The 27,170-nt window shown below is 41.9% G+C and overlaps 1 pseudogene across 1 annotated transcript; it reads right to left on the bottom strand.

Annotated features, from left to right (window-relative positions):
- Positions 1-1,385: 1,385 nt before the first annotated feature.
- LOC311369795 lies at positions 1,386-21,440 on the bottom strand (annotated as a pseudogene). The gene is made up of 6 exons: positions 21,101-21,440; positions 20,740-20,895; positions 18,218-18,326; positions 16,795-16,811; positions 1,682-1,972; positions 1,386-1,400 (listed from the first exon to the last, which is right to left on the bottom strand). The product of its transcript is annotated as an uncharacterized misc_RNA (transcript).
- Positions 21,441-27,170: the final 5,730 nt, after the last annotated feature.

A 27,170-nucleotide genomic window follows, 5' to 3' on the forward strand; every position in this document is an offset into this window, starting at 1 on the left:
GAGGCTGCGCTAACATATCGCATTATCAATGCTCTCGACCCGATGGAGCGGGCTCAAGTGGTTCATCATGACAGACTGAAGCCGTACACTCTGCCATTGCCGGCACAGACTGTTCCTGCCACTCCTGTTGCCGTTGGGTCTCCTCCTGTGGTCGAGTCTTCACCGGTTCACCGGCCCCCACAAAGCAGGGATCAGCCTCGGGCTGGTGAGTTGGACTATGGACTGTGTTGGAACTCGCCGGAGCTCAGGTCCGGACAGTCTCGCGGTGGGCGAGTGGTGCGACCTCCGTCCCATTTGCGGGACTTTGTCATGTTTTGAAGTTATTGTGTTCTGGGTTGGGCAATGCAGTGAAAGCTTGCTAGTTAAAAAAAAAAAAAAAAGGATTGAAATTAATGAAAATGTGGTCTTAGGTTGGTGAGAAGACTCAGGGTATTGTAAAAAGAAATTATTAAAGTTTATGTTTTTTTTATTTTGTTTCAGGTTAGGTTTTATGTGTGTAGTCTCAAGGTGTTGCATAAATGTTTGGCAGTGTTGGTTTTATGTTTGGATCACTGGTTACAGGGTGACGGTATAGTTTGCACTCGACCACTGCCTAGAGCAGGGGTTCCCAACCTTTTCCAACTCAGGGCCCACTTGAAAATCTAAAAAATGCCCGCGGCCCCCCTCTGACCCAATAAACAATACAAATGAATAAAAGGCCAAATAATGTGTTCTCAGACCACTCTTTTTAATTTTGATGAGACATCTGGAACATTCAGGACAAAACTGAAAGCACAGGGAACATACAGTAAGCTCCACAGTACAGGGAGCATTTGTTGAAGTTTTTAAACTGAACTACAATTTTATGTTTCATCTCATAGGAACTACAGCAGAATACATTCAGGACAAAACTGAAAGCACAGGGAACATGCAGTAAGCTCCACAGTACAGGGAGCATTTGTTAAAGTTGTTAAACTGAACTACAATTTTATGTTTCATGAACTACAGCAGAATACATTCAGGACAAAACTGAAAGCACAGGGAACATGCAGTAAGCTCCACAGTGCAGGAAGCATTTGTTGAAGTTGTTAAACTGAACTACAGCACAAATGTATGTTTCTTCTCATAGGAACTACAGCAGAATTGTATGTTTCATCTCATTAAGTAGGAACTACAGCAGAATTTTATGTTTAATCTCATTAAGTAGGAACTACAGCAGAATTTTATGTTATATCTCTTTAAGGCTATGAGTGGACAGACAGACACAAGGGCAAAATAAACCTGACAACAGAGCTCAATGGGAAGGTTTGCCCTGTTGTGTGATGTTGTCTTGCTGACACACACACACACACACACACACACACACACACACACACACACACACGTCAATCACCACCTAATCAAGCCTAACCTGGAGGAAACTAGCAAAAGCAACAATTGAACAATTATAAGGATACAAAATTACAACATTGCACTCAGGACTTTTATAAAGCTGCTGTGCAATCGGGTCCAAGGCCTAATGTGAGGGCTGATGTTGCATGGCGGCAACCAGATGCTTAATGTCCGGCACAATGGATGATAGCCTCAGTCGAAGATCTGGCTCAACATTCAGTTTATTTCTGTACTTAGTTTTTAATGCCACAAGTGCAGAAAATCCGCACTCACAGAGATACGTCGTCGGGAAAGGCATCAGAAATCTCACAGCTTTGTCGGCCAGGTCGGGATACTCAGAAGAAACATGGAGCCAAAAGTTAATTAGGTGCTTCTGCGAGAAGACCAGCTTCAGCGCTGTGTCAAAAGAGAGATCCAGGAGACTATCTTGCTCTTTTGCGCTCAGGGCGGCAAGGGCCTCGTCAGTGTGGCTGCCGAATGGATTTTCAATCCAGCTGCACTGCACATCTGGGACAGGGAAGTACTCGCGCAGCTGCGTTTTCAAACCCTGCAGGTGCTCTTTGACGGTGTTGGTGACGGTGATGGGAAGCTTCATCTTTTCCTTTGTCAGAAAATCAGACAAATTTTCAAACGAGTCACAGTTTGAATTGTCGACTCGCTTTGCCCACAGCGCCAGTTTCCTTATCGTTGCTTCCACCTTATTCTGAACATTGAAGGTGTTTACAGCTGCTCCTTGGAGAGCGAGGTTTAGCCCATTTAAATGGCTGAAAATATCAGCCAGGTAACCCAATTTGGCCAGCCATTCAAAATCAGTGAAGCGGTGTGCGAGTTCAAATTTTGAGTCAAGAAAAAACACTCGCACTTCATCGCGCAACTCAAACAGGCACGTCAGTACCTTGCCCCGGGAGAGCCACCGCACCTCAGTGTGTAACAGCAGCTGCTGATGATCACTGCCCATCTCTCCACATAACACGGCAAACAAACGTGTTTGCAGTGGTCGGCTCTTGATGAAGTTGACTGATTTGACCGCCTCATTTAAAACAGTCTTAAGATCTGGGGGCATTTTCTTTGTAGCCAGCGCTTCGTGGTGTATGCTGCAGTGGACAGATGTTGCTTGCGGAGCCACTGCTTTCACACGCCTGACAACTCCGCTATGCTGCCCCAGCATCGCACGGGCTCCGTCACTGCTCACTCCAACACATCTGGACCATTCAATCCCGTTGGAAATGATGAAAGCGTTAAGAATGTCAAAAATAGCCTCAGCAGTTGAACGGGTGATCAGAGGTTTACAAAATAGAAAGTCTTCTTTTATTTCGCCATTTTTTTTCATATCTTACGTAGGCAAGCAGGTTTGACACATTTGCAATGTCCGTGGATTCATCTAATTGGAGGGCATAAAACCGACTCTCTTTTATGTTTTGTACCAGCTGTTCACACACATTATCTGCCATCTCATCAATTCTGCGCTTTACTGTGTTATCTGACAATGAGATGAGGTTGATGGGCTGCACTGCCTTCTCTCCCAACATCACTTCAACTATTTGTTTGGCTGCGGGAAGAATTAAATTCTCTCCTATTGTGTGTGGTTTCCCCGCCTTGGCTATGAGTTGGGAGACGCGATATGATGCTTCCACAGCCTTTGTGTTCTCGCTGCCCATACACTCCATAACTTTCTTTTTACTTTGATATTCTTTGAGCTTGTTCTCAAAGAAGTGAAGTGGCTTTGTCACATACTGCCCATGCTTTGTCTCCAGGTGACGGCGTAGTTTACAGGGCTTCAAGGCTTCATTTGACAGCGTCTCACAGCACAGCAGGCACACCGGTAACTGTTCAGTTTCTGAGCCAGTCCAAAAAAATCCCAAACCTAAGTACTCTGCACTGTACTTTCTCCGACATCTTCTTTTTTGTTTGACAGTGGGGAGATCACCTGTCGATTCGCCATCTGTTTCTTGACTGGATTTTCTTTTAATTGCCCCTGTTGCTAACCAGCCATCCATTTTGATATGTGCAATACAAGTAACGGCTACATATCAATCAAATGTAAACAAAACAACCCGGTCCAGCCGCAAAGTGGTCCGGCCAGTAACAACAAAGGTTCCGATCATTTCTGTCTCTGCTACCCAGCCTAATTGAAGGCAGTGGTGGGCAAATTACTCTGAAAGAAAAAAAATTAAAATTTATAATAAAAAAAAAAAAAAAAAAAAAAAAACCTTTTAGCTGGACAGCGGACGGGCCGGCAACACCGGCACTGTGTTGGGGTGCTTAAGTGGGCGAGAGCAGCAGAGAGACTGAATTGAAACATTTTATTATCTTGTAAAATAACTATTGCTTTAAAAAAATAATAATAATAATATAATTTTTTTTTTCCACACAAAAATCATAATATTTTGAAAATGATTTGACGGCCCACCTGCAATACCTTCGCGGCCCACAGGTTGGGAATGACTGGCCTAGAGGATTTACAGTCTGGGTATTTGATGTATATTCTGTTTAGTTGTGTTGCCTATATTGTAGTTCTGTTGGGATTACAGGTGATGGGAATTTAGGGGGATATTCTCCCCATGTTTTTTTTTTTTTTTTTTTTTACAGGTTCAAGTGAAACATGGACGTTTCTTATTGAGGAGGGGACGTATGTAACAGACTGTTCTATGTTTAACTGGGAAAAGGAGGTGTGTCCCTCGGGAGTTGCCGTAAGGGGGTGTGAAGAATTAAAGTGAAGCGGAGTTGGCTGCTGAACACACGATCCCGTCTCCGGTCCCGTTCATTGTTTTCTATAGTCCTACAACAAGGCGAACCCAGAACGCTCGGCTACAGTTTATTGAAGACAGTGTCGTTCTTGCAAAGCTTGCAGAATGGGGAGTGAAGGCAATCTCGCCGATTAAAAGTCTGGTTCACTGAAACAGTGACATCGCTACCCTATTCAACCAAGGTTGAAACGCTAGAGGGGGGTCGAGTACTTCCGCGTGATCCATGACAGGCAGATAAAAGTATGCAGACTATGTATAAAACCGGGACACACTTTCAGAGAATGCCCTGAATTCAGATGCCATAAATGTAAAAAACAGGGACACTATACAAGAGTGTATTACAGAAGCAGCGGAGAGAGAGGACGTCAGCGTCGCGGAGGACGTCAACAACACCGACAGCGAGGAGGATGACATGCAGACGGAGGGAGACCCGGGTGACGTACCAGAGGGCAGGGCGGAGACCATAGAGCAGAACCAAAGACGGCATCCCCCGAGTGACGTCGCAGCAGGAGACACGTTGGAAACTATGTGGCAGGAGGAGAGCCGGTCCGGAGAGGAAACGAGTGGAGAGAGGGCTCCCCGCGAGATGACTCACGCAGCATGGAGATGGAAACCGAGACGAGGGGGAAGCTGCGATGGACTTAATGCTGATCGAAGATATTTCAGAGACAGAGAGTGAAAGCAGACCGCCGAAGGAACGAAAGGTAGAGGAGACCACAAAGAAAAGAAAAGCTGCGCTCCAAGCTGAGGAGAAAATGAGATAGAAGGAGGAAAGAAGGACAAAATGAAGGTTGGAAATGAAACCATAATTATATGTTTAATGTTAAGCTTGATTTCATTCAACACAAATGGGCTAAGAAAATTGCAGACATGTTATGTCTGCAAGAAACAAACTGGACAGACCATATCATGAAACATATAAAAACAAAATGCAAAGACATTATATGCAAACCATGGTACAGATCAATCATGCGGGATAGCGATCCTGATAAAAAATAATACTGTAGAAAACCTCAAAGAATTTTTAAATACAAAAAGATTACAGAGTACAGAATAATTAATATATATGCACCAAATATAGAAGCAGACAGGAAGGGTTTTTTCTTTGATTTAGGAAAATGGTGTGTGGGGAAACTGTATAATAGTGGGAGATATGGCGAGAGGGAAATAATTAAAAAAATTATGCTTCAAGAAAGGTTTTTCTGAAAACAATTAATTGATGTATGGAGAAACGAAAACCCAAACAGGAGAGAATACTCAAGAAGACAAATGGTGATGGGGGAATTAAAGCAAAGCCGAATAGATTATTGTATAGCACATCAGACAATGGTTACATATATAATAAATATGGCGTATAAGTTCACATCATTCAGTGACGTGAAGACATGATTATGAGCCACGGCGGGTCCGCGGTCCATCTCCGTAGTGGACCAACGAAAGCCACGATACTCCGCGGCGGATTTGTCCGAGTCCGAGTTCCGGACTCGATACTCCGCGGCGGATTTGTCCGAGTCCGAGTCCCGGACTCAAGTACTACAACACTGGTAATGTAGTGTTGAATACATGATTATTATATTTATGAATACATGATTCATAAATATATAGGATTCTTTTTTAGTATAGGCAGCACCGTAGTATACGCCGGTGCTGCCTCTACGGTGCGGCCGTTTTGTTTTGTTTTGTTTCAATGAGAGAGAAAGAGACATGCACCGGCCCACAGAGCTCAGCTGCAGCCACGGCTGGTCCAGTCTGTCATAATACGTAACCCGGGGTGGGTTACAATCGCGCGCAACACCCCCCCCCTGTCGGTCGTAGGTCTGGGGTGTGTTACGATCGCGCGCAACCGCACCCCCCCCCCCCCCCACCTGCGCCTTATAGTCCGGTGCGGCCTATGCAAGTACAAAATAGAGTTTCTTTCTAAAATTAGAGGGTGCGGATAATATTCAGGTGCGCTCTATAGTCCAGAATTTACGGTATTGCTATGCTATTTTTACTAAATCTTTGTTATGATTGGGTGCAATAAGGATACAAAAAAAATCTTACAAGATCCTGGAATTACTAATTGTGTTAAAACACTAGAAGCCAAGACATGTGCCAACCTGCCCTATAGAGAAGTGTATGTAATGTACCTTTTGTCTTAATCTGTTTGTGTGTTTTCACAGATGTCATTGGGCAACTCATCAGTGGAAGTCCCAAAACGTCTCTATCAGAGGCTGAGTGGGAGGAGGATGTCCCTCTTCACACAGGAACTGGCCACATTGGTTTTTGGAAGGGAAACTTTGGCCAAGGCAACCCTCACAGGGAAAGGGAAAAAAGGCGAGCTGAAGGAGCAGCTTGAGCCAGAAAAAATCAGCGCAATTATAGGTACAGTAATGTCATAATTATGAATACACATCCATTGTCATGATTAATTGACAAATCCATTATCATCAATGATTGTATTTCAGTGTTATACATTGTCTATCTTGTTTTAATTCATGCCCATGTCTCTTTCCTGTTTTCACAGATGCAGTGAGGGAGTGATTCCCCAACACAGAGGTGGCCGAGATCCGGGCCCTTCTACGGAGGAAGTGCAACAATGAGAGCTACAAGGCCTCATCTCATAATCAGAGTTAGATGTTGCATGAGTGTATCGTCTTTCTTGTAAGTGTGTTTGTGTTGTTTTCCCCTCTGTGTCAGTTCTAGTTCTTCTTCAGATCTATGGCACAGAATGTTGATGTGTTATTATGTTCCTGTTATTGTGTTATTGTTATTATCATTATATGTCATATATGTTATATGTCCTATTTTTGTTTGAAGAGTAATAAAGTTACTTTTCTGAAATGCAATTTGTAATCTGTTGATATAATGCACTTGAAATGTATTGAATTATAATACACTTGTAGTATAATAGCAACATTTATGCTTAAGTATAACAAAATGGGGATAAAAGTACAAATGAAATATACTTCAAACACAATTGTTTTCAAGAAAACACTATAATAACATTGCACTTAAAGTACGTGTCTATGATGTTTAGATTGTTATTGAACTTCACTATAAATACACTATTATTATCATAGTGGGACACTTTTAATAGTACTAAAAATAGTAAGGAAGTGTATTTGTAGATCACTTGAAATATTGAAGAAGCATACTAAATTGACAGTTTATAGTAATAAGTATGATAACAGTATGTACAAAATGTACTTCAACACAACTTGAAGTTGAGCTTCAATGCCTTTTTAAGTGTATTTCCATTAGAATGGTAATATAATGTAATTGTACTGTAAGCGTGCTTAATCACTCATGATTCTTGGTTTTCATTAGTATACTTTAGTGCATTTGAAGTTTGAAAAAAGTTGTTCGATTTTAGCATACAATTTACACTTGAAGTGTAGTCAAATTGGTATTAAGTTGAACTTAATACATAATTGAATACACTTAACTACACTTGGATTTGACGAAAAAAGTACAAAATGTACTTAGTATGCTTTCAAAAAGTATATTTTTAATAGTTGTTTTTTTTTACCTGGGATGCGATGAAGGGGGAGAAATGCACAGGCTATTTTCTGGGATTAGAAAGTATTTCTGGGATTACAGTATTGAGTAATATTAATAAAACAATAACAAATGATGAGAAAAGTATGTGCGATGACAACATCAAAGACATAGAAATAAAGGAAGTTAAGACAATGTCATTAAAAATCTATAAAAGTCCGGGAACAGATGGCCTTATAAGTGAATTTTTTAAAGCATTTATTGAAGATCTGCTCCCAATTTTAAACATAATATATGCAGAGATGGAAAAAGAGCAGGAGATACCAGAGTCACTGGCAACAGGACTAATAAAGATAATATATAAAAAATAAGGGAAGCAAAAGAAAATTAGAAAACGATAGGCCGCTAACAGTACTAAACACAGATTACAAAATATTAACAAAGGTATTAGCAAACAGAATAAAAACAGCAGCACCAACAATCATATCACCAACACAGGTGTATGGGATACCAGGGAGGGACATATTGGACATTATTAGCACAACAAGGGACACAATCAGTGGTGTAGTCTACGTGATACGCAGGTATACGCCGTATAACCACTAAGAAAGCTCCAGCATTTCCGTATGCCCACTTAGAAATGCGAAATGACACGTATCAATTTCGATAGACAGAATTTCTCTTAAAAAGTCTGAGTACAATGGAACGCAGCATTATAGAGCGAGAGGCTTCCGTCCATGGCCCATGCCCCGTCACCTAGACCTGACGTCACGTCACCTAGCAACAGCGAAATCATCTCAGTCGGCACCTCGGTGATTTCCAACTTTGTGTCCAACTTCTCATCAACAATGAATATGAAACAAAAACAACTGTTACGGCCTTGAGCCGACCGCATTGTCTCCCCTCCCTCTGCATGCGCTACCCCTCCTGTTTTCCCCCAAAGCAGCTCAAGTGGGCGGGTCCTTCCATCCCCTGATTAGCCCTGGCGGCTGAGTGGTGCGGGGCCCAGCCAACCAGAGAGCGACAGCGCCGTGGAGGCGTACAGGTGTCTGCCGCCTTACAAGCGGCGGCAGACACCTGTAGGGAACAAAGGCGTGTAGTCGCATTCTGTTGGTCGCAAGAGTTTGCATGTGTGTGTTCCCAGATTTGGGCCAGGGTAAGAGGAATCTCTCCAATACTGATTTTGTTCACTTGCACTCCCATTTAGGTTTTTCACTGTTTAGACACACTAGGTTTAGGGGGTGCTGATAATTTGTATTTCTGTTTCGTTATGCTAGAGTAGCCGGTTAGGTTTTGTTTTAGGACTATTCGGGTTTAGTTATTAGATAGGTAGCTCCATTTTTGTTTTAAGGAGTTCTCCTTTTGTTATATTTGTTCATTTTCTTTGACAGCACCTAACGGCCCTTTCTGTTGGTTGTTCCTTTCTATTCCTTAGTCGGATTGCAATTAATTACAATCCCAATCCACCGGGTTGTGTGTGTTACTTCCCTTTTCCCCCCTAACGAGTAAGGTTCGTAACAGCAACAAACCACTTTAAGCAATTTTTTAAATCCAAAAAAGCCTGCTGCTGCCTTGGACGAAACTCTGGTAATCACTAGGTTAGAAGATGAAGAAGACTTAGAAGAGGGAACTACAGCGGAGCCTGATGCCAGCAGTGTACCGAGTAAGTGAAAGTTGTATATTGTATACAAGTTAACTTTAGCAGATATTAGCCTAATAGTTACTAGCTTATAAGAGCTTTCCCAAACTGAATAAATACCACACATAGCCTATATTCACATAGGAATATATAACAGCCTTGCTAGCTTAATCTTGGTGTAGTAAAGATAAACAGCCAGGCTGATTTGTCAACAAACATTCTTCCCACCTTAAAGGATTGCGTTGACCAACGTAGTTATTATTGCACATTTTAGTGAGTGAGTGAGTGTGTGTGCTAAATATGTCATTGTTCCTTCTAGATGATATCTCCTGGCCAGCCCTGTGGACTGAGAGTCAGGCTAGGGAGTTTAAAGGCAGGCATTCTTGGTTAGAATGGAAGGACAGAAAGTTAGGTAAATACCAGCCAACTTGTAAAGCTGGTATAAACACATAAGTCAACGTTTTGCGAGCGAGAGTATAGCTGGTTTATTTTCATCTTAAAGATAAATTAATTTCACTTGTAAACAATTAAATTGTAAAAATTGTATTTTCATGGTGAAACTTATGTACAGTTCATTCAATTATTTTGAATAGATTCCTATCCAGTTCAGAAGGTGTTATTGCTAATTTACATTAAAAAAAAGAAGCTTGTATGATTTTAATTAGTCATGTTTTTGTTTACTTCCAGGTTGTGCTATTTGCAGCTCGACCAAGTCCACTGGTGTCTTAACAGAAAAAATAATTTCTATATCGGAGGAGTGGGCGATGTTCAAGATCCAGTCATCAGGCTCAAGCAGACAAACAGCCCTGGCCTCCTTGAGGAACAAGATCAGACGGCATGAGATGTCCAGGGCACACGAAATAGCTCAGGAGCTCACTGAAAAGGGTGGACAGGATGTCCTTGGGAATCTTGTGATAGCTGTGTCAGACACTGTTAGCTGAGACAAATGCTGTAGAACAGCATATTATCTTGCCAAGATGAACCAACCTTTCTCTGACCATGACGATCTCATTGAGCTTCAGGAAAAAAACAGTGTCAACATGGGCACAAGTCTGCACTCAAGGTACAGTTCTTTTCAATTGTGGAACACATAGCAAAAAAGATGCAGACAAAAATAGTTGACAGCATTGTGTCATCTTCAAGCAAGCTATCTGTTCTCATTGATGAGGCAACTTCTCTCAGCCATAAATCTGCCATGATTGTCAATGTGAAGGCCTCTTTAGATGGAGCTACTCCTGAATTTGTTTTTTTGGAGCTGGAAAGCCAGAGGGCAGAGTCTATAGAGGAAGCTCTGTTAAACTGTTTGGACACTGCAGGCTTTAGTGAAGAGTGGCTTCAGAACAACTGGATCTCATTTGTTTCTGATGGAGTCAGTGTTATGCTAGGCAAAAACTCTGGTGTGGCAACCAGGCTGACTGCAAGGTACCCTCACCTCTTCACATGGCACTGTATGAACCACCGTCTAGAACTGGCTGTAAATGATGCTGTGAATGAGGTTAAGGCAGTCAACCACTTCAAAGCTTTCGTGGACAAACTCTACAGCAGTGTTTCTCAACCTTTTTTGAGCAAATGCCCCCCTTACCTTACCCCGATCCTCTGGCGCCGCCCCCCCCCCCTCAATATTATTGTTCATTTTGTTTAAAAAAAAAAATTTGTGACACCCGTGGGTAGGCTATATCCATTACCAACTCCACTCCAACTCGTGCTACATTGCTTGAATAAAAAACTTCTGTGCCGCTGGTTTTTTCTGGACAAGAAAATGTGTACAAGAAAATGTGTAACCAGTCGCCACGGAGTCGAGCTGTGCATGCGTCTGCCACCGCCACCTCAAGCCAACAAGGGCCCATCTCACAGAAAGCAGATGAACCAGACACTCTGATTGTAGGAGACTCAACCATAAAGGATATAACCGGTAAGAAGATCAAAACATGCTACTTCCCAGATGTGATGGTTAGTGATGTCAACCAGAAACTAACCACAATTATATTGGAAAACCCCAAAATCTCACAGGTTATTGTGCATGCAGGACTTAATGATATTCGAAGAGAACAGTCAGAACTTCTGAAGAGGGATTTCACTGAACTATTGGACACGCTGGACAAATTACACGTTAGGTCATTCATCAGTGGACCCATACCAGCAGTTGACAGGGGAATAAACAGATTCAGTCGTCTACTTGCACTGAATACATGGCTTTCAAGAGTCTGCAATGAAAGAGGAAGGGGCTTTATTGACAATTTCAACTTGTTCTGGGGGCGCAAATATCTTTTCAGAGCAGATGGCCTACACCCAAACAGGTTAGGCTCAAAACTGTTAAGGGACAATCTTCTCTTCTCACTCTCCCACCATGAGAAGAAGCGAGACTACAGCCTCCCCCACACATCTACTGTCCCACTATCTGACACACAGATAGCAGACAGACCACAGACCTTGAAGAGAGACAACAGCCTGCCTGACACCATCTACACCATGCCTCCCCCCTTTGCCTCTGACCTCCAGCTGTCTCCCGTTGATGATGACCACCAGCCTCATCTCTCCCATAGCCACGACAACTCCAGTTCCACTGTCTCCTCCTGCGTCAATGATACCATCCCCACGTCATGATCACAGTCTGATAACACCCAAGCGGAGGGTGCCCCAGCCCCCCCCCTCCCTGTACTGATAGTAGTCCTGATTATTACTGAGACAAAAAAGGGTTCAGCCGTAGACACAGCACAAAGGAAGTTTTGCATAATCTGTTGAACCCAAGGTTGCCTACATCAAAACATGGCAACTTTTGCATTCCTGCTGTAATCACTAAGAGAGTAAACAAAGGGAAACTTAGACGCACTGCTAACCTCTCAAATCTCATACCTATTCCCTCCAAACCCAAATCAACCTTAAAGCCTATCAATAACACCATCAGGATGGGTCTACTTAATGTTAGGTCTCTTAATAACAAATCTTTTTTAGTTAAAGACCGGGTAAACCAAATTCAGTATTTTTCTTCTTATCATATTAATTAGGCCTTAAATGTGTCCCTCAAAACATGTAAAAAATATTTTTCCCATTCATCATTTCCTTGAGGAGCTAGGCCTCAGAGAATGTTCTGTGTGCAGGTTTAAAATGGGCGGGTCTACATCGGGCGACCGCTTTACGTAAAGCGGTCGCCCGATGTAGACCCGCCCCCTGCTGCCCTCTAGGTATAAATACATTAACCGCGCACTAGCATTCTGTGGTTTCACCCGTCTATGGTTTTACCGCTCACGAGTCTGGTTTGAATTGTCAGTTTGCAGCTAGCTTGCCCGTTATGCCTCTTCAACCTCGTTGGTGCATCTTCCCTGGATGCCACAGTGGGAAACGTAACGTTAACGGTTCGTTTACTTTATTTAAGTTTCCGGACCTCTCCGGTGATGGGCGTGGTTTCCTGGCCTGCAGCGCACACGCCCCCACCGTCCTGAGCCAGGGATTACTGCTCATTTTTCATCAACTTTGAAGCATAATTTTATATACTTCGCGATTTTTTTAGTCCTTCAAATTTGGCAGGGTGGTTAATAATATATTTTCCTGTGGTATTATAAACTCAAAACCCATAATTATTCTTGGTTTACCCGGTCTTTAATGATTTTATTACCACTTCTCAACTGGATTTTATGTTTTTAACTGAAACATGGCTAGAACAAAATAACAGTGCAACCGTTCTGATAGAGACAGCTCCTCCCAACTATAACTTTTTTGATGTATGTAGATCTGGAAAAAGAGGTGGAGGGGTTGCTGCTATATTTAAAAATGTATTTCAGGGGAAACAGATGCTATTTGGTGATTTTCCATCATTCAAATACCTTTGTGTTGTATTGAAATCCCCCAGAGTTCTCCTATTAATTATTTACAGGCCACCCACATACGCTGCAAATTTCTTCGATGACTTTACAGAATTATTGTCTAGCATCTCCACAGATTTTTACTGTCTAGTTATAACTGGTGACTTCAATTTTCATACTGATGATTTTAATGATAAGTGTGCAAAAAAACTTTTTACCATTTTGGACACATTTGAAATGTCTCAACATGTGAAAGAGGCTACTCATTGTAAGGGGCACACTCTAGACCTGGTTATCACAAAGGGTCTCAATGTTTCAGATCTCTCTGTGACTGATCCTTCACTGTCTGACCATTTCTGTGTTTTCTTTAACATATCTTTTATTCCCGACATACAGACAAAATCAAATACTGTCAAAAAACGGTATATCAATGAACATTCTAATGTACTTTTTAAAAAGGCCATCTCATAGTAGTCATAGATGTCATTGCACCTTATAAGGTTAAAACGATTTCTGGAAAGCAAAAGGCACCCTGGAGAAAAGTTGCTTTTGTAACAGCCCAGAAAAAAGAATGCAGGAAGGCTGAACGCATATGGCGTAAAACAAAACTTCATATTCACCATGACATCTATAAAGAGAGCCTCTGTGCCTACAATTTAGACTTAAAAAGTGCTAGAGAAACATTTTTCTCCAATATCATTAAAAACAATACTAATAATGCCAAAACCCAATTTACAACTGTTGACAGACTGACCAAGCCCCCAACACAAATTCCACCTGACCTTCATTCCACTCAGAAATGCAATGAGTTTGCAGCATTTTATACTGCTAAAATAGAAGGCATCAGACGCGCCATCAATGTCTCCACTTTAAACAAAAATGCTGGACTACCACCATATCCAGGCAAAAGTAACATGGCAATGACATGCTTTAATGTCATAGACTCTAAAACTCTTGTGGAAACTGTGACACAACTGAAGCCATCCACCTGTTGCCTTGATACTTTACCTACCAACCACTTTAAGAATGTTTTTGACTGCCTAGCAATATTACAGACATATTGCAAATTGTTAACAACTCTCTCCAATCAGGCACTTTCCCAAAAGCCTTAAAAACTGCAGTTATCAAACCCCTTTTAAAAAAGCGGAGCCTAGATGCCTCTATTATTAACAACTACAGACCAATATCAAATCTACCCTTCATAAGTAAAATCATTGAGAAAGTTGTCCTCCAGCAACTTAGTGACTTCCTGGCATCAACTGGTTGCTATGACACCTTCCAATCCGGATTTCGACCCCTTCACAGCACTGAGACCGCCCTTATTAAAGTTGTAAACGACATCTGTCTTAACACAGACTCTGGCAAAATCTCAATACTAATGCTACTAGACCTCAGTGCTGCATTCGACACTGTAGACCATACAATACTTTTGGACAGATTAGAAAACTGGGTGGGGCTTTCAGGCACAGTTTTAAATTGGTTTAGGTCCTACCTACAAAATAGGAACTACTTTGTTTCCATTGGCGACTTTGTTTCAGAATCAACAAACGTGACATGTGGAGTCCCACAAGGTTCGATCTTAGGACCCTCTCTATTCAACATCTACATGCTCCCACTAGGGCAAATCATGCAAAATAACAATATTGACCATCACTGCTATGCTGATGACACGCAAATCTATGTATCTCTATCACCAAATGACTATCAGCCCATTGATCTGTTGTGCCAGTGCATTGAGCAAGTCAAAGACTGGATGTGCCAAAATTTCCTTCAACTAAATGAGGACAAAACCGAGATAATTGTATTTGGTGCTAAAACCGAAAGGCTTAAAGTTACCCAACACCTTCAATCTCTGTCCCTGAAAACCTCAATCAAAGCCAGAAATCTAGGGGTTATCATGGATTCAGATTTACATTTTGACAGTCACATCAATTCAGTTACAAAATCTGCATATTATCACCTTAAAAACGTAGCAAGACTTAGAGGGCTCATGTCTACCGAAGACTTACAAACACTTGTACATGCCTTTATCACTAGCAAGCTTGATTACTGCAATGGTCTCCTTACAGGTCTCCCAAAAAAATCTCTAAGGCAACTACAGCTTGTTCAGAATGCTGCTGCTAGAGTTCTAACAAAGACCAAAAAATGTGAACATATTACACCAATTCTTAATCATTACATTGGCTCCCTGTATGTCAGAGAATTGATTTAAAAATCATGTTGCTAACCTATAAATCCCTACATGGTTTAGGGCCAAAATATTTAACTGATATGCTTCCACTACATAAGCCTTCTAGGCCACTAAGATCCTCTGAGACCAATCTGTTAATTATCCCCAGAGTCAACACGAAACATGGGGAAGCAGGATTTAGTTACTATGCAACAAATAGCTGGAATAAACTCCCTGAGGATTTAAGACTTGCCCCAACTCTGACAGCTTTTAAAACAAGACTGAAGACTTTTATGTTTGCTTTAGCTTTCTGCTAAATCTTAAATATTTATTATTTTAACTTTGCCTTTATTTTCTCACTTTCTAAAATGCATTTCTTTTAAACTCTGCCTTTCTAAAATGTTTTTTAAACTTTGCCTTTATTTTCTATCTATTTTACTTTTTACTTAACTATTGTTTTCTTTTATTGTATGACAATGTTTATATGTGAAGTACTTTGAGTCTGCCTTGTGTATGAAAAGTGCTATATAAATAAAGTTGCCTTGCCTATTCAGAGTTTTATTCAAAGGTTTTAATATTGAGCTATTGAAGTTTAATACGTAACAGTGCTTGCGTACATTTTTATTGGTTATTGAACTGTTAACCCGCGAACTTGGGTTCAATATGTGCACGAAAGACTCCCTTTGTTTACGTGACGTTGCCTAGCAACGCTGTGCATGTGCAGCCTTTATCCGCTTCGTTCTGAGTTGGCAAGTAGCACGTTTAAGTTTGCGGCCAAATAGTAATTAAAGTAGTTTGTTACTATACAAGTTAAGCGCCTGTAACATCAGTGTTAAATGCGTATGTGCCGGTTGGAGTGCGTACTTTATGAAAGTGTTTATCGGTTCGCAGACGTAATGAGCGACGTTGCAGTGGTCTACATGTAATGCGCACGTTCTATTGTTTACAATTAGCATGCTAAGCAGAGTTAGCTTTATTCACGTCTTATGTTGCCTTACTATGTAATATGGATGAGATTCATGTTGCTTAGTGAAATGCCCCATCCACCGCTTGCTTTGCATGTCCCGCAAACCAACCAGTGGAAGTCAGGGGAGGGTGAAACAGTTTCGGAAAGCACCACGCTGCTGCGATGAGGTGGATTTGTTAATCGGCGTTACTATAGCGATCATGACGGCACTGAGCATAAAGTAAAAAGTAGATGAGACGATAGAGGGGTTAGAAACCGATATGAAGATAGGCTTTTTATTTCAGTTATCCTATTTTTGCACCGAAAATATTTGCAAACCATGAAAGTTTAAAAAGTAAAAAATAATGACCAATACAGAAAGCAAAGTTGTGACACCCGTGTTCGTTCCCAGCACCCCCCTAGGTTCTACGAACGCCCCCCAGGGGGCGCTGCCGCCCCTGTTGAGAAACCCTGCTCTACAGTCTCTACAGTCAGTCCAATAAAAATTCACGGGAACTTATGGAAGCAGCACAAGAAGTGGGCTCACAAGTCCTGAAGATCAGCAGAGTTTTAAACACCCGATGGGTTGCCAGCAGTTTCCGTTCTGTAAAGGCTGTGTGGAGGTCATACAAAGCACTTACCAGACACTTTGAGAATGCTGCAGGAGACAAAACAAGAAACGGCAAAGAGGCAAACCTACAGAGGCCTGGCCTGTCGTATGCAAAGCAAGGAATTTCTTTGTGACCTTGGATTGATGTATCATGCACTATCTGAACTTTCAAACCTGTCCCAGCAATTACAGCCCATTCAATTACACTTTTAAGAGCAGAACAGCTGCTGAAGCGCACCATCCGAGTGCTGGCATCATTTAAATATTCTCCAGGAGAGAAATTGGAGGAAGCATTGAAAGCACAGGCTTTGGGACAGTTTGGATCAGTGTCTCTGGACTCAAATGCTAAGCTCATACCGATCAATACAAAGGAGTTCCTACAGAGTCTACAGATCAAAAACATGGAGAAGCGGCTCTCATTCAAGGATGAAGTTCTTCATGATCTAAGCATTCTGGATTCCAGCATCTGGCCATCAACCCCTGGCATACGGCATGGTGAGGCACAGGTAAAGCGACTGTGCAGGTGGTTCAATCTGTGTGAAGAACAAGCTGTCAATGGAATGAGAGACTTCATTGAACACCCAGAGAGTGAACCTGAATGCGTCAAACCACTCATCCGCTGCATGCAGACCATGCCTTGCAGCACTGCAGAGTGTGAAAGGGGCTTCAGTCTGATGAACATTGTGTACACAGACCAAAGAGCTAGAATGTTGTTGTCTAATGTCAGCAATTTGATGATGATCAGCATCAATGGGCCCCCTGTAAGCCTTTTTGAGCCAGGCAAATATGTATCAACATGGTTACGGAGCCATCGCTCTGCCACGCAAGCAAGAAGGCAGAGCACACCTCAGATGCCTGAATACAAGAACATTTGGAGAGTTTTGTAAACTAGCAGGGATAGTTTACAAAAGGAAAGCCATCACCTGGAAGTGGCTAAGGGAAAATCCGCCAACTAAAGACGAATGGATTGCAGTCGTCAACGAAATAAACTGTATGGAGAGACTGACCTTTTCCTTAAGGTTACAGTTTGATCGCTATATCAAGGCTTGGAAAAAATGGTCTGTCTACTGTAAGGAATGTAACCCACTTTAATTTTCTACTTTTTTTTATTATTATTATTCTCACACTCTAATATGGCCCATGCTTGCCCTAAGTGTTCTTTGTCTGTCTATTTGTTCTCTTTTATCCTGAAAAACAAATAAAAAGAAAGTATCAAAAAAAAGTTTCACAGGCCCCATGTCTTAACATTGTTCTTCCCTATAGGCCATTTTTGGGTCCCGAAAGGGAATCAATTGTGAGGTGTCATTACTGCAAGCTTTCTGCCAGTCTGCCATACAGATTTTGGACTTTGGGGGACATCTTGTGTTGCTCAAGCTGCATAATGATTTTCTGCAGCACTTCAAAAGTAAAACAAAGGGGTTTGGGATAAGCTAGATTAAGTGCATAAAGCAAACCTGGAAGCAGGGCACAAGCTGAGGCAACTGAAGTCAGTCCATGCAACACCGTCACGCCCTCGATGACGATGCCTATGTCTTCAGGTGGCTCCTGCGGTCCTTCCCCGTCCTTTCAAATGACAAACACTGCCACAGTGAGAAGCTCCAGGTCCCTTTGAATGTCCTCTGGTCCAGAGTCCTAAAGTACATGACACAAAACATCACTGTCATCACTTTGCACTTTTATTCATGCCTCACATTAAAAGGCAACTGCAAAATCACATCAACTTCATTTCACTGAATAGTGCTATATGGATTGGAGCCTTTTATAGGCTCAGCCACACATCTCATTATTGGCCAAGCCTGGTATCGTGACAGGGTCAAAGTACTTTGTGTCTTGATGTTTTGCAGGACTCTAGACTAACCTTTTCACCAGTAGCTCTACGCAAGAATTACTACATATATTATAAATACAACATGTAGTCAATCCATCCAGGTTTCAGTAATTATAGTTGACAAAAATGTCTGTATGTTTTACAGGATTAATATTATGAGATGAGCTGACATGCAAATTGCTGTAGAAACTTACACAATATTCCTTGATCAGGTCATCTGCATCCTCGCCGAGGAAGATGATGAGGGCTTTCAGGACACACTACCTTCGAAGATGAATGTCCTCAGTCTAGGACAATAAAATCTTGATTAATTTAATCTTCAAAATCTCTGAAGACAGGTGTCCTTACTCCTAAAACTTAAAGGAATATTTAAAATTTTTAGTTGCCTCACTCACCGGCTCAATATAAGGCAACAGAAACCTTCTGTTTAACTGTGCGTGCATTTTTAATGAAGTTAGGGGCAGAGGTCGCTCATCCAGGTTAGCTTAGCTCCAGCACCGGTAGCTAAGGGGAATGTAGCCTGCCTCCGCTTACAGCAAGAAGATAAAACTAAACCAATCACCAAACGCTTGTGTGCTCGTTTATTTACCACATTATGTTGCGCTCGTGATTTTTGGCACGTTGTGTCATTTTAGAACCAAATACATATCGGTAGGAAAGAGCACAGCGGGCATACACAAACTTACGCAGATGGGCTTTTCAGTTTGTAAACAAGACGTTGGATGGAGCAGAAGAGAGATTGCTGTGAAGATCTATATGGATATAGAACTATATGGATTTGAACCACGGAGGAGAAACTACATGTTTTGGAAGGAGAGCGGGGGAGGAGAGGCTGGAACGGTTAAGCCTGGGGACAAGAAGAGAGTCATTAGCGGTGTTGGTGTGGGGCTTGTCAACCTGCCGACAGAAAACTTTGAGTAGACTGGGAGCTGCCATCGATTGGAAGGCTTGACATATCAGGCGAAGAGGACCGTACAACAGAGTGTTAAAACGAGTGACGATTTTCCAGCTGTTGTCACTCAACCGGCAGTTATTGAAACTTTTTCCCACGTATCCACTCAGTACAGCAGCCTCAGCCTCTCTCCTCACCAGCTCCCCTTCCAAAACATCTAGGTGCTCCTCTGCTTATTCTGGTTAAAATCTATACGGTTCTGGATTTTCACATCAACCTCTCTTCTGCTCCTTATAGTCACTGACGTCTTGTTTACATCCCATGCGGTTTCCTACCGGTATGCATTTGGTTCTAAAATAACATGTGCCAGAAATAACGAGCATAACGCAACTTGGTAAATTAGCAGGAGTGTTTAGTGATTAGTTTAGTTCATCTTCTTGCTGCCAGCAGAGGCACGCTATTGCTCCCCTTAGCTACCTGCACTGGAGCTAAGCTAACCCGGATGATGCATCTTTAATAGATAGGGGTACTGTGAAACCCTCTAAGCAACCAAGGAAACGTGTTACATTTGATGCTCTAGATCAGGGGTCGGCAACCCTAGGCATGCGTGCCACCACTGGCACGTGGACGCATAATCATTGGCACACTTGCAAAAAAAAAAATTTTCACCGCTACAATGCGGCAGCGTAATCATTACTACCGATTTGTTTTGCACTTTATTCCGTTTTGGGCATTTCCTCCCAGTGCAAATATGTTTAAATTAGTTACTGAAAGCAGTGTTCTGAATTGGGATCAATTAATCATTTTTAAAGCTATGTTGTGAGTAATAGAGAAGAAAATATTTAAAAGATTGTTGCAAGTGGCCTGTATGCATGGCCTTCACATGTTTTTTTGTAAAGCTCTACATGTCTTAAAGATATTGATGTGGATGTTTCCATCATTCTCATATAATCTCACAGTGCACATATGTTTTTGAGTTTCTGAAAGCAGTATTTTAAGATGGGATATATGTAATTATAATTTGTAAGCCCATGTTGCAAATATAACAACAAAAAAAAAACTTTAAAATGTTGATGCATGATTGTGGACTATATGGAAATAATACAATTCCAGGTCTTCTGGAAATGTTTTTGGTCGCTGTGTCATAATTCAGCTTAATATTTAATATATTGTTCCTTAAGGCACACTCATTAACGAGAAAATGTCCAACTGGCACTACATGTTGAAAAGGTTACTGACCCCTGCTCTAGATGTACCTGGTCCAAAATGTCCATGATGTCAGCAGTCTTTTGGCGTGTTGATCCACCTTTGGCACGGATGACTCTGATTAGCTGACTTGAGTGGATGTCTAACTGGGCAAAGAACTTATCCTCAAGAGGAACAGCCATGAGCCTCAGGAACTCTGCATTGATCTAAAACAAATGACAGTGAATAAATAAAAAGTAAATGCAAATTACCTCACATACAATCTCAGTTTTATCAATCTCAGCTTTAACAACGTAAACACTGAAGCCTGCATACACAACAGGCAAACCGAAAAATTTTAACTGAATATGTAAATTCTGTTAATAAACAGTGTTCAATTCAAGAGTCATTTCAGTTCCATTGTTACCATACCTCTTTCTGATGGAACAGGGCAGGCCACCTGTCTTTAAAGTCTTGAATGCTGGGTTCTTGGTTGACCACCTCTTGTCGTCTGTAGGCAAACGTGCAAGCCATTTTGACTGTTTCTTTCATTGTTCCTCATCTTGACATCTTTCAGAAGTTCTATTCTCTCTTTTTCCATGCTGTCCTCAGTTTCTCCAGTAAGGAAGGATGGATAGAAGTTGGCTTTGGCTCATTTTGGCCTCTTCACCTTTTTAGCAGGGAAAGCATCCAACGTTGATTTCGATTTCAGGGAATTTACTGACAGCTCTGGACACCCCTGCACTTTGAGTTGAGTCCGGTAGTTTCCCATTTTGTACTTGAATCGCTGTTTCCAGTCGTAGCAGCCATTGAATGAGCCAGGCTCTTTTAAACAAGGGTGCTTCTTGACTAAGGCCTCTGCAACTGTGCAGAAATGTGCATCCTCCGGGTAGGCCTTATATTGGTAAATTTTCCAATTTTGTAGTCCGCCAGTGGGTATGTATCGTGTAGTTCTTGTGGCTCAATAAGTTCCACTTCCTCGACTGGGGATGGTTTGAGATCAAAAGCTCTAAAGTGTTCAATATACCATCCAATGAGCTTCTTCACAATGAAGATCAACTTTTCCTTCAGTATCACCATTTGGATGATTTCACTAAACTCTGGCAGTCCTCCCAGTGAGTCTTGGATCAAGATCATTCCACACTTGTAGTTTAGTCCATCATATGTCACGCTTTTGGCCAAGCCCACTGTATCCATATCTGAAGACTTCTGTCTCAGAGCATTTGAAATGTCCTTGTTAAGAACATCAATGTGTACAGTGGAAACATTTGTCACTTCCAATAGAGGTCTGGTAAAGCTACATGCATGCAAATGATGGGCAATCTGATACTGATGTCTCTCTGAAAGGGAAAGTAGCACGTTTTTGAAGCACCTGATATTCCTGGCAACTCTTTCAAAAAAGCTATGCTTTGCTTCAAACCGCATCGTCTATAGGGAAACTAGTGAACCAAACTGATGGATCAAGTATGGGTAATGCTCTAAGAAATTGTGTTTTGGTTTAAGGTGACAGTCTGGGAAAACCTCTTGGAATCTAATTCTGTGCTCAGAGATCTTAAAATCAAGATATGCAATGGAGTCCTGGGTTTGAATGGGACTGACGACCAGATCAACAATGTCCTTCAGGTCTGTTAAGATCTGGAAACTTGGGCAGGTCTTCACTGTGATAGGCTGTGTTGAATTGAAGTGCTGGTGAATTCAACCAAACGGTTAAAGAGAAACTTAAAACCACAGTGAAACGAGCTGAAGGCCTCATCAAAGAGCTGGAGCAGGAAATAGAAGCTCTGACCAATAGAAGCTCAGAGCTGAAGCCACTCTCACACACTAAAGACCACCTCCACTTCCTCCAGGCCTTCAGATCCCTGAAGCATCCTCCACCCACCAGGGACTGGACGACAGTGGAGATTCGTCCTCCGTCATACGTAGGGACCTTGAGGAGATCCCTGGATCAGCTGGAGGAGACAATGAACATACTGAAAATGAAGAAAATGCTAGAGGATGCTGAACTGAAGAGGGTCAACAACTGGTTCTCCAGCAGCCTGCGTTGTTGCTCAGCACCACTTAACGTATCTGTGCCATGGAAGTCTAGCGGCTACAGACAGTGCCACCATTTGCTTTTGGGAATAGCCGTGAAGTGGTCCATTTCCAATCTTGGCAGCGGCCCTCCCTCCTCCCAAATAATCTGTGTGTGAGATGGCCCGCAACTACACACACACACACACACACACACACACACACACACACACACACACACACACACACACACAGCAGTATGAAGTAGAAGACGTGACTCTGGGTCCTGATACAGCTCAACCCAGTCTCATCCTGTCTGAGGATGGGAAACGAGTACATGGTGGAGGTGTAGTGAAGAAACTCCCAGACAACTCTAAGAGATTTACAAATCTGAGAGCTGAGCTCCAGAAGGTGGGGGTGTTTGTTGATTATGATGAGGGTCTGGGCCCCGTTTCCCGAAAGCATCGTTAGCCTAACGACGTCGTTAACACCGTCGTACGATCATCGCAGAATTTTCGGACCGTTTCCCGAAAGCATCGTTACGTAACGACGTCGTTAAAACCCTCGTAGCTAACGACGCCTACAGGGGTACTCGTTAAGCACTAGGATGCATCGTTACTATAGCCTCAGTGGAGTCACCAGCTGGACATTCCGTGTATTGGATGTGTTTTATTAAAACACGTCATCCAATACCACTGAATATCCAGCTGGCGCTATTTCGCAATACCCCCAAAACAGTGGTTCCCGCATATATATAGACTACTGTTAGATTTAAACAGCAAAGACAGAGACATGTTAGAAGTCAACACAAATATAATTTATTGCAGCAATTTAAAATTCCAAAAATAAATGTACCGATGAAACGCCACGTCACAAGGCAACCCTATCACAAGGCATATAATAAAATCAAATGATTCCGTTGCTCGTGTGGGAGGTCGCTTGCGAGCGGCACTTGCTGTCTCCCTCTGATTTTAATTCAACCATCGTGGTTAAAATGTCCTCATATTGATCAATGACAGAAGACATACTGTATATGAATCATGCTGAAACCAGCGGGTGTCGGATAATTTCTGCAGGCGTTTTTTGTTGCGATTGTTTGACATAAAGCACTGTAGGCGCGTCGGTGAGGCTGTGATGAAGTTCACTATTTATTGGACCGTGTCTAGACAGTTACGAACTCCCTGACCTTAGTGGAGTGCACAATCGCCAAGTTGAGAGAGTGGTTTTCTGTACGTAGACTGCTGCGGGAAACTGTGCTGCGATGCATGCCATTCCCGCTTACATTGCCCGCACCATCATACCCCCTGCCCAACAATATGGGCAGGAATCAATCTAGACCAGCAACAGCAATAGCCATGTCAATGCCTCTGCGTTTGAATGATAATGAATGAATGGAACGTTGCATTTTTAATGTTGACACCAAAGTTTCTAGAGAGTGCGCGGCGCGTCAATCACTGAATGAATGAATGAATGAACAGACACATGCTATTTTTTATTTTTGTAATATGGAATTATTTCAAGGGAGAAAATGCCGTGGAACAATGTAGGCTACGCACGGTGCGTTCGGGATTAGGACTGATAGGCCTATAGCATATGTCGGCCTAGACCAAATCAATTGTGTTTTAATATTTGTAGCATTCATTAGTCTATTCTTTTCGTAGGCTACTCTGCTGTTGGCCTTGATGGGGAGATATTTTTTTGCTGCCACAAAATATACTTTAATCCAACAACATTCCTGCGTCTCCCCCTCCTACGGAGCCCATTTCAGCACCGTGTCAGTAGACAGCTACAATCCTACGACGTCGTAAGAGCAGAGCACGCGCGTTCATGTTAAGATGAGTTTCGGGAAACGCTCCCCTAAAATTAACGATGCTGCGTGAGATCCATCGTACGATGGATCGTACGAGCGTGGATCCATCGTTATCGGGAAACGGGGCCCTGGTCTCCTTCTATGATGTGGAATCCAGGGTTCATATCTACTCTGCTACCGGCTGCACCTTTAGAGAGCCTCTCTATCCAATCCTCTGCCCAGGTTTACATAATGAAGGCATAAACTCTACCTCCCTGATCATCTCACCTGTCAATCAAACAGACTAGGACCTTTGTTTGAATAATCAAATAATATAATAATCAAATCAAAAACAACCAAAACAACTAATGCAGTTTCTTGAATGATAATCTGTACTATGTGAGATCTGAGAGATCTGCATTAATGTTGTTGTTGAAGCCATTCTGCATGTTTTCTATATTTGTTTATGATGTGATGGTTCTTACATGATATTGTTTGTTTTTGTTAATTGATGTGACCGTGAGTCACATCAATGTGACACCTAGAGGTGTGGTGAGGCCCTTTAATTAGGCTCAGGTGCATGGTAGGGTAGAGTGGAAGGTATGGAAGAAAATTTACCTTTATTATGTTATGACATTATTATGTTAACATATACTTTTTATCGGGCCTATATGCTATATAAATATAACAATGGTGGAGAAAAGCTTAAAGAAGACATGTCACCACTCCTCTCTAACAGTGGCCTAGAGTGGTGCCAGAAAGTCTGGTGATTGGCTTGATTGTGGCGACGAGGATGGGATAGAGGTCAAGAACCAGGTGAACTGAGGTTAGCCTAGGGGCAAAAGAACAACTGGACACTCCACTTGATGCCATAAACTGTTGCTGACCCACTCCTTAAATAACTCAGGCATGTATGTGCAGGAGATCCAGATGGGACAAACATTCTTGATGGACAGAAAGGGATACATAAGGAGCAGCCCGTGACCAGCTCTCGAGTTCTTTGTCAAACCAACTCGGCTTTGCTCTTACTTGTTCGCGAGTAAAAATAAAGTCTTTTGTCATTCTTGCTCCGGTCTCCTCAAACTCTCTTATTTAAGCTATAGTGTTAAATGCGGTTTATCTACCACAAAGGGCAAACAATTTTTCAACCGCACGCACGCACGCACACGTACAGCACGTATACAAACTATTTTTTTGTATTGATCTCTTCACACTTAAAATAAATGGTTAACGATTTGCAGCGAGCGTGCGTTGTCTTTAACTGACCACTCTCACAGTCGTACTGCTGTCATTTAACGAGGAGAAGATCTTTAAGAATCTAACCCCAGTTGTTGAATGTAACCCATTTTAAAGGGTTAGATTACACTCTATTGTCAGTTTTCTCCAGATTTGTTTATATGTTTAAGGCTATTGTTTGTTAACAGTTGCAGTTATGTAGAACCTCTTTAGGGGATTAATTTTTATGAATAATAATTGTTGTTTATTAACATTTCTATTGGATTTAACTTTTGAAAAATGTATGACAAAACAATACAATGACGACAAAAAACAGAAACTACATTGAACAACGATGGTGTACCAAAGTTGCAGTATAGTTTAAATACATACCATTCTTCGTTGGTAGTCAAAGTTTTCCAGTCGATGCTGCTTGTGCCGCTCCAGCTGCTGGTTCTTCCCTCCTGATTGAAAATAACTTCCAAGTGTCGCAAAAAGCGTGACCGCGTAGGACCTGCAATGTCAAGAATGTCAAAACCCTCTGCCTGTGGGTGGGTCCCTAAGCTCCTGAAAACAGGGTATTAATTACTGCACTGTCAAACGAATTATTCTCATGTATTCACACTTAACTACACTTAGGCTGGGTTGCACCAACATGGATTAATTTAATCCTGGTTTAGGGTTAATCCAGGGTTAGTAAATCTAGGTTTAAACTGGTTTATAATTAATCCGAGACGTGTTGCACATCTTAGTTTTAACCATGGATTAGTTAAACTAGTTTAAACAAGGATTAAAATAGGATTAGTTTGTGTTGAGTGTCTGCGATGATTCACAATGTATGCTTGATAAAGATGGACCACAATATATTCACCAGCTTTCTCGTGAATAAATTGTTAACTTGTTGCTTTTATTTACAGAGTCTATATTTACCAAGTCTATATTTACAGAGGGGAGAAAATGAGTGGCCACTGCCCAAGTGGCACAGCCCAGGTCGGCCTTGAATTACAATGCAAACATAAACCTCCTCCAGAGGTGGTTTAAAATTACTGGTGCAACAGACTTAAATTTAATCTCAGTTTAAATGGAGTTTAAACTGAGATTACCAAAGGGTTAAGAGTTAATCCATGTTGGTGCAACCCAGCCTTACTCTACTGCACTCAAAATCAATCGAATACTCACTCCCATCCCGTGATGGAGGAGTTACAGAAGCCAGTGAAGCACACTTCATTGGCCGCCCGCCACTCAATGAGGGCCCTTGTCTCATCAATGGTCCCTTATTAATTGAATGCATAATAAAGACAAGTTTAACAATTTAATAATGGATAATATCTATGTATTGTCGAGTTACGGCTGAGTCATTCCATGAGAACGGTTCAAAATGGACTTTGACATTTTCACATTTTTTACCAAAATGCATCATTTGTATGTATACCCCACAGCATTAAGGATATTTTTAACTATCAGAAAAACATATTTTCCCATCTCAAG

The sequence above is a fragment of the Micromesistius poutassou genome, assembly GCF_964030765.1.
Source record: "Micromesistius poutassou genome assembly, chromosome: 24".
Classification (NCBI taxonomy): Eukaryota; Metazoa; Chordata; class Actinopteri; order Gadiformes; family Gadidae; genus Micromesistius; species Micromesistius poutassou.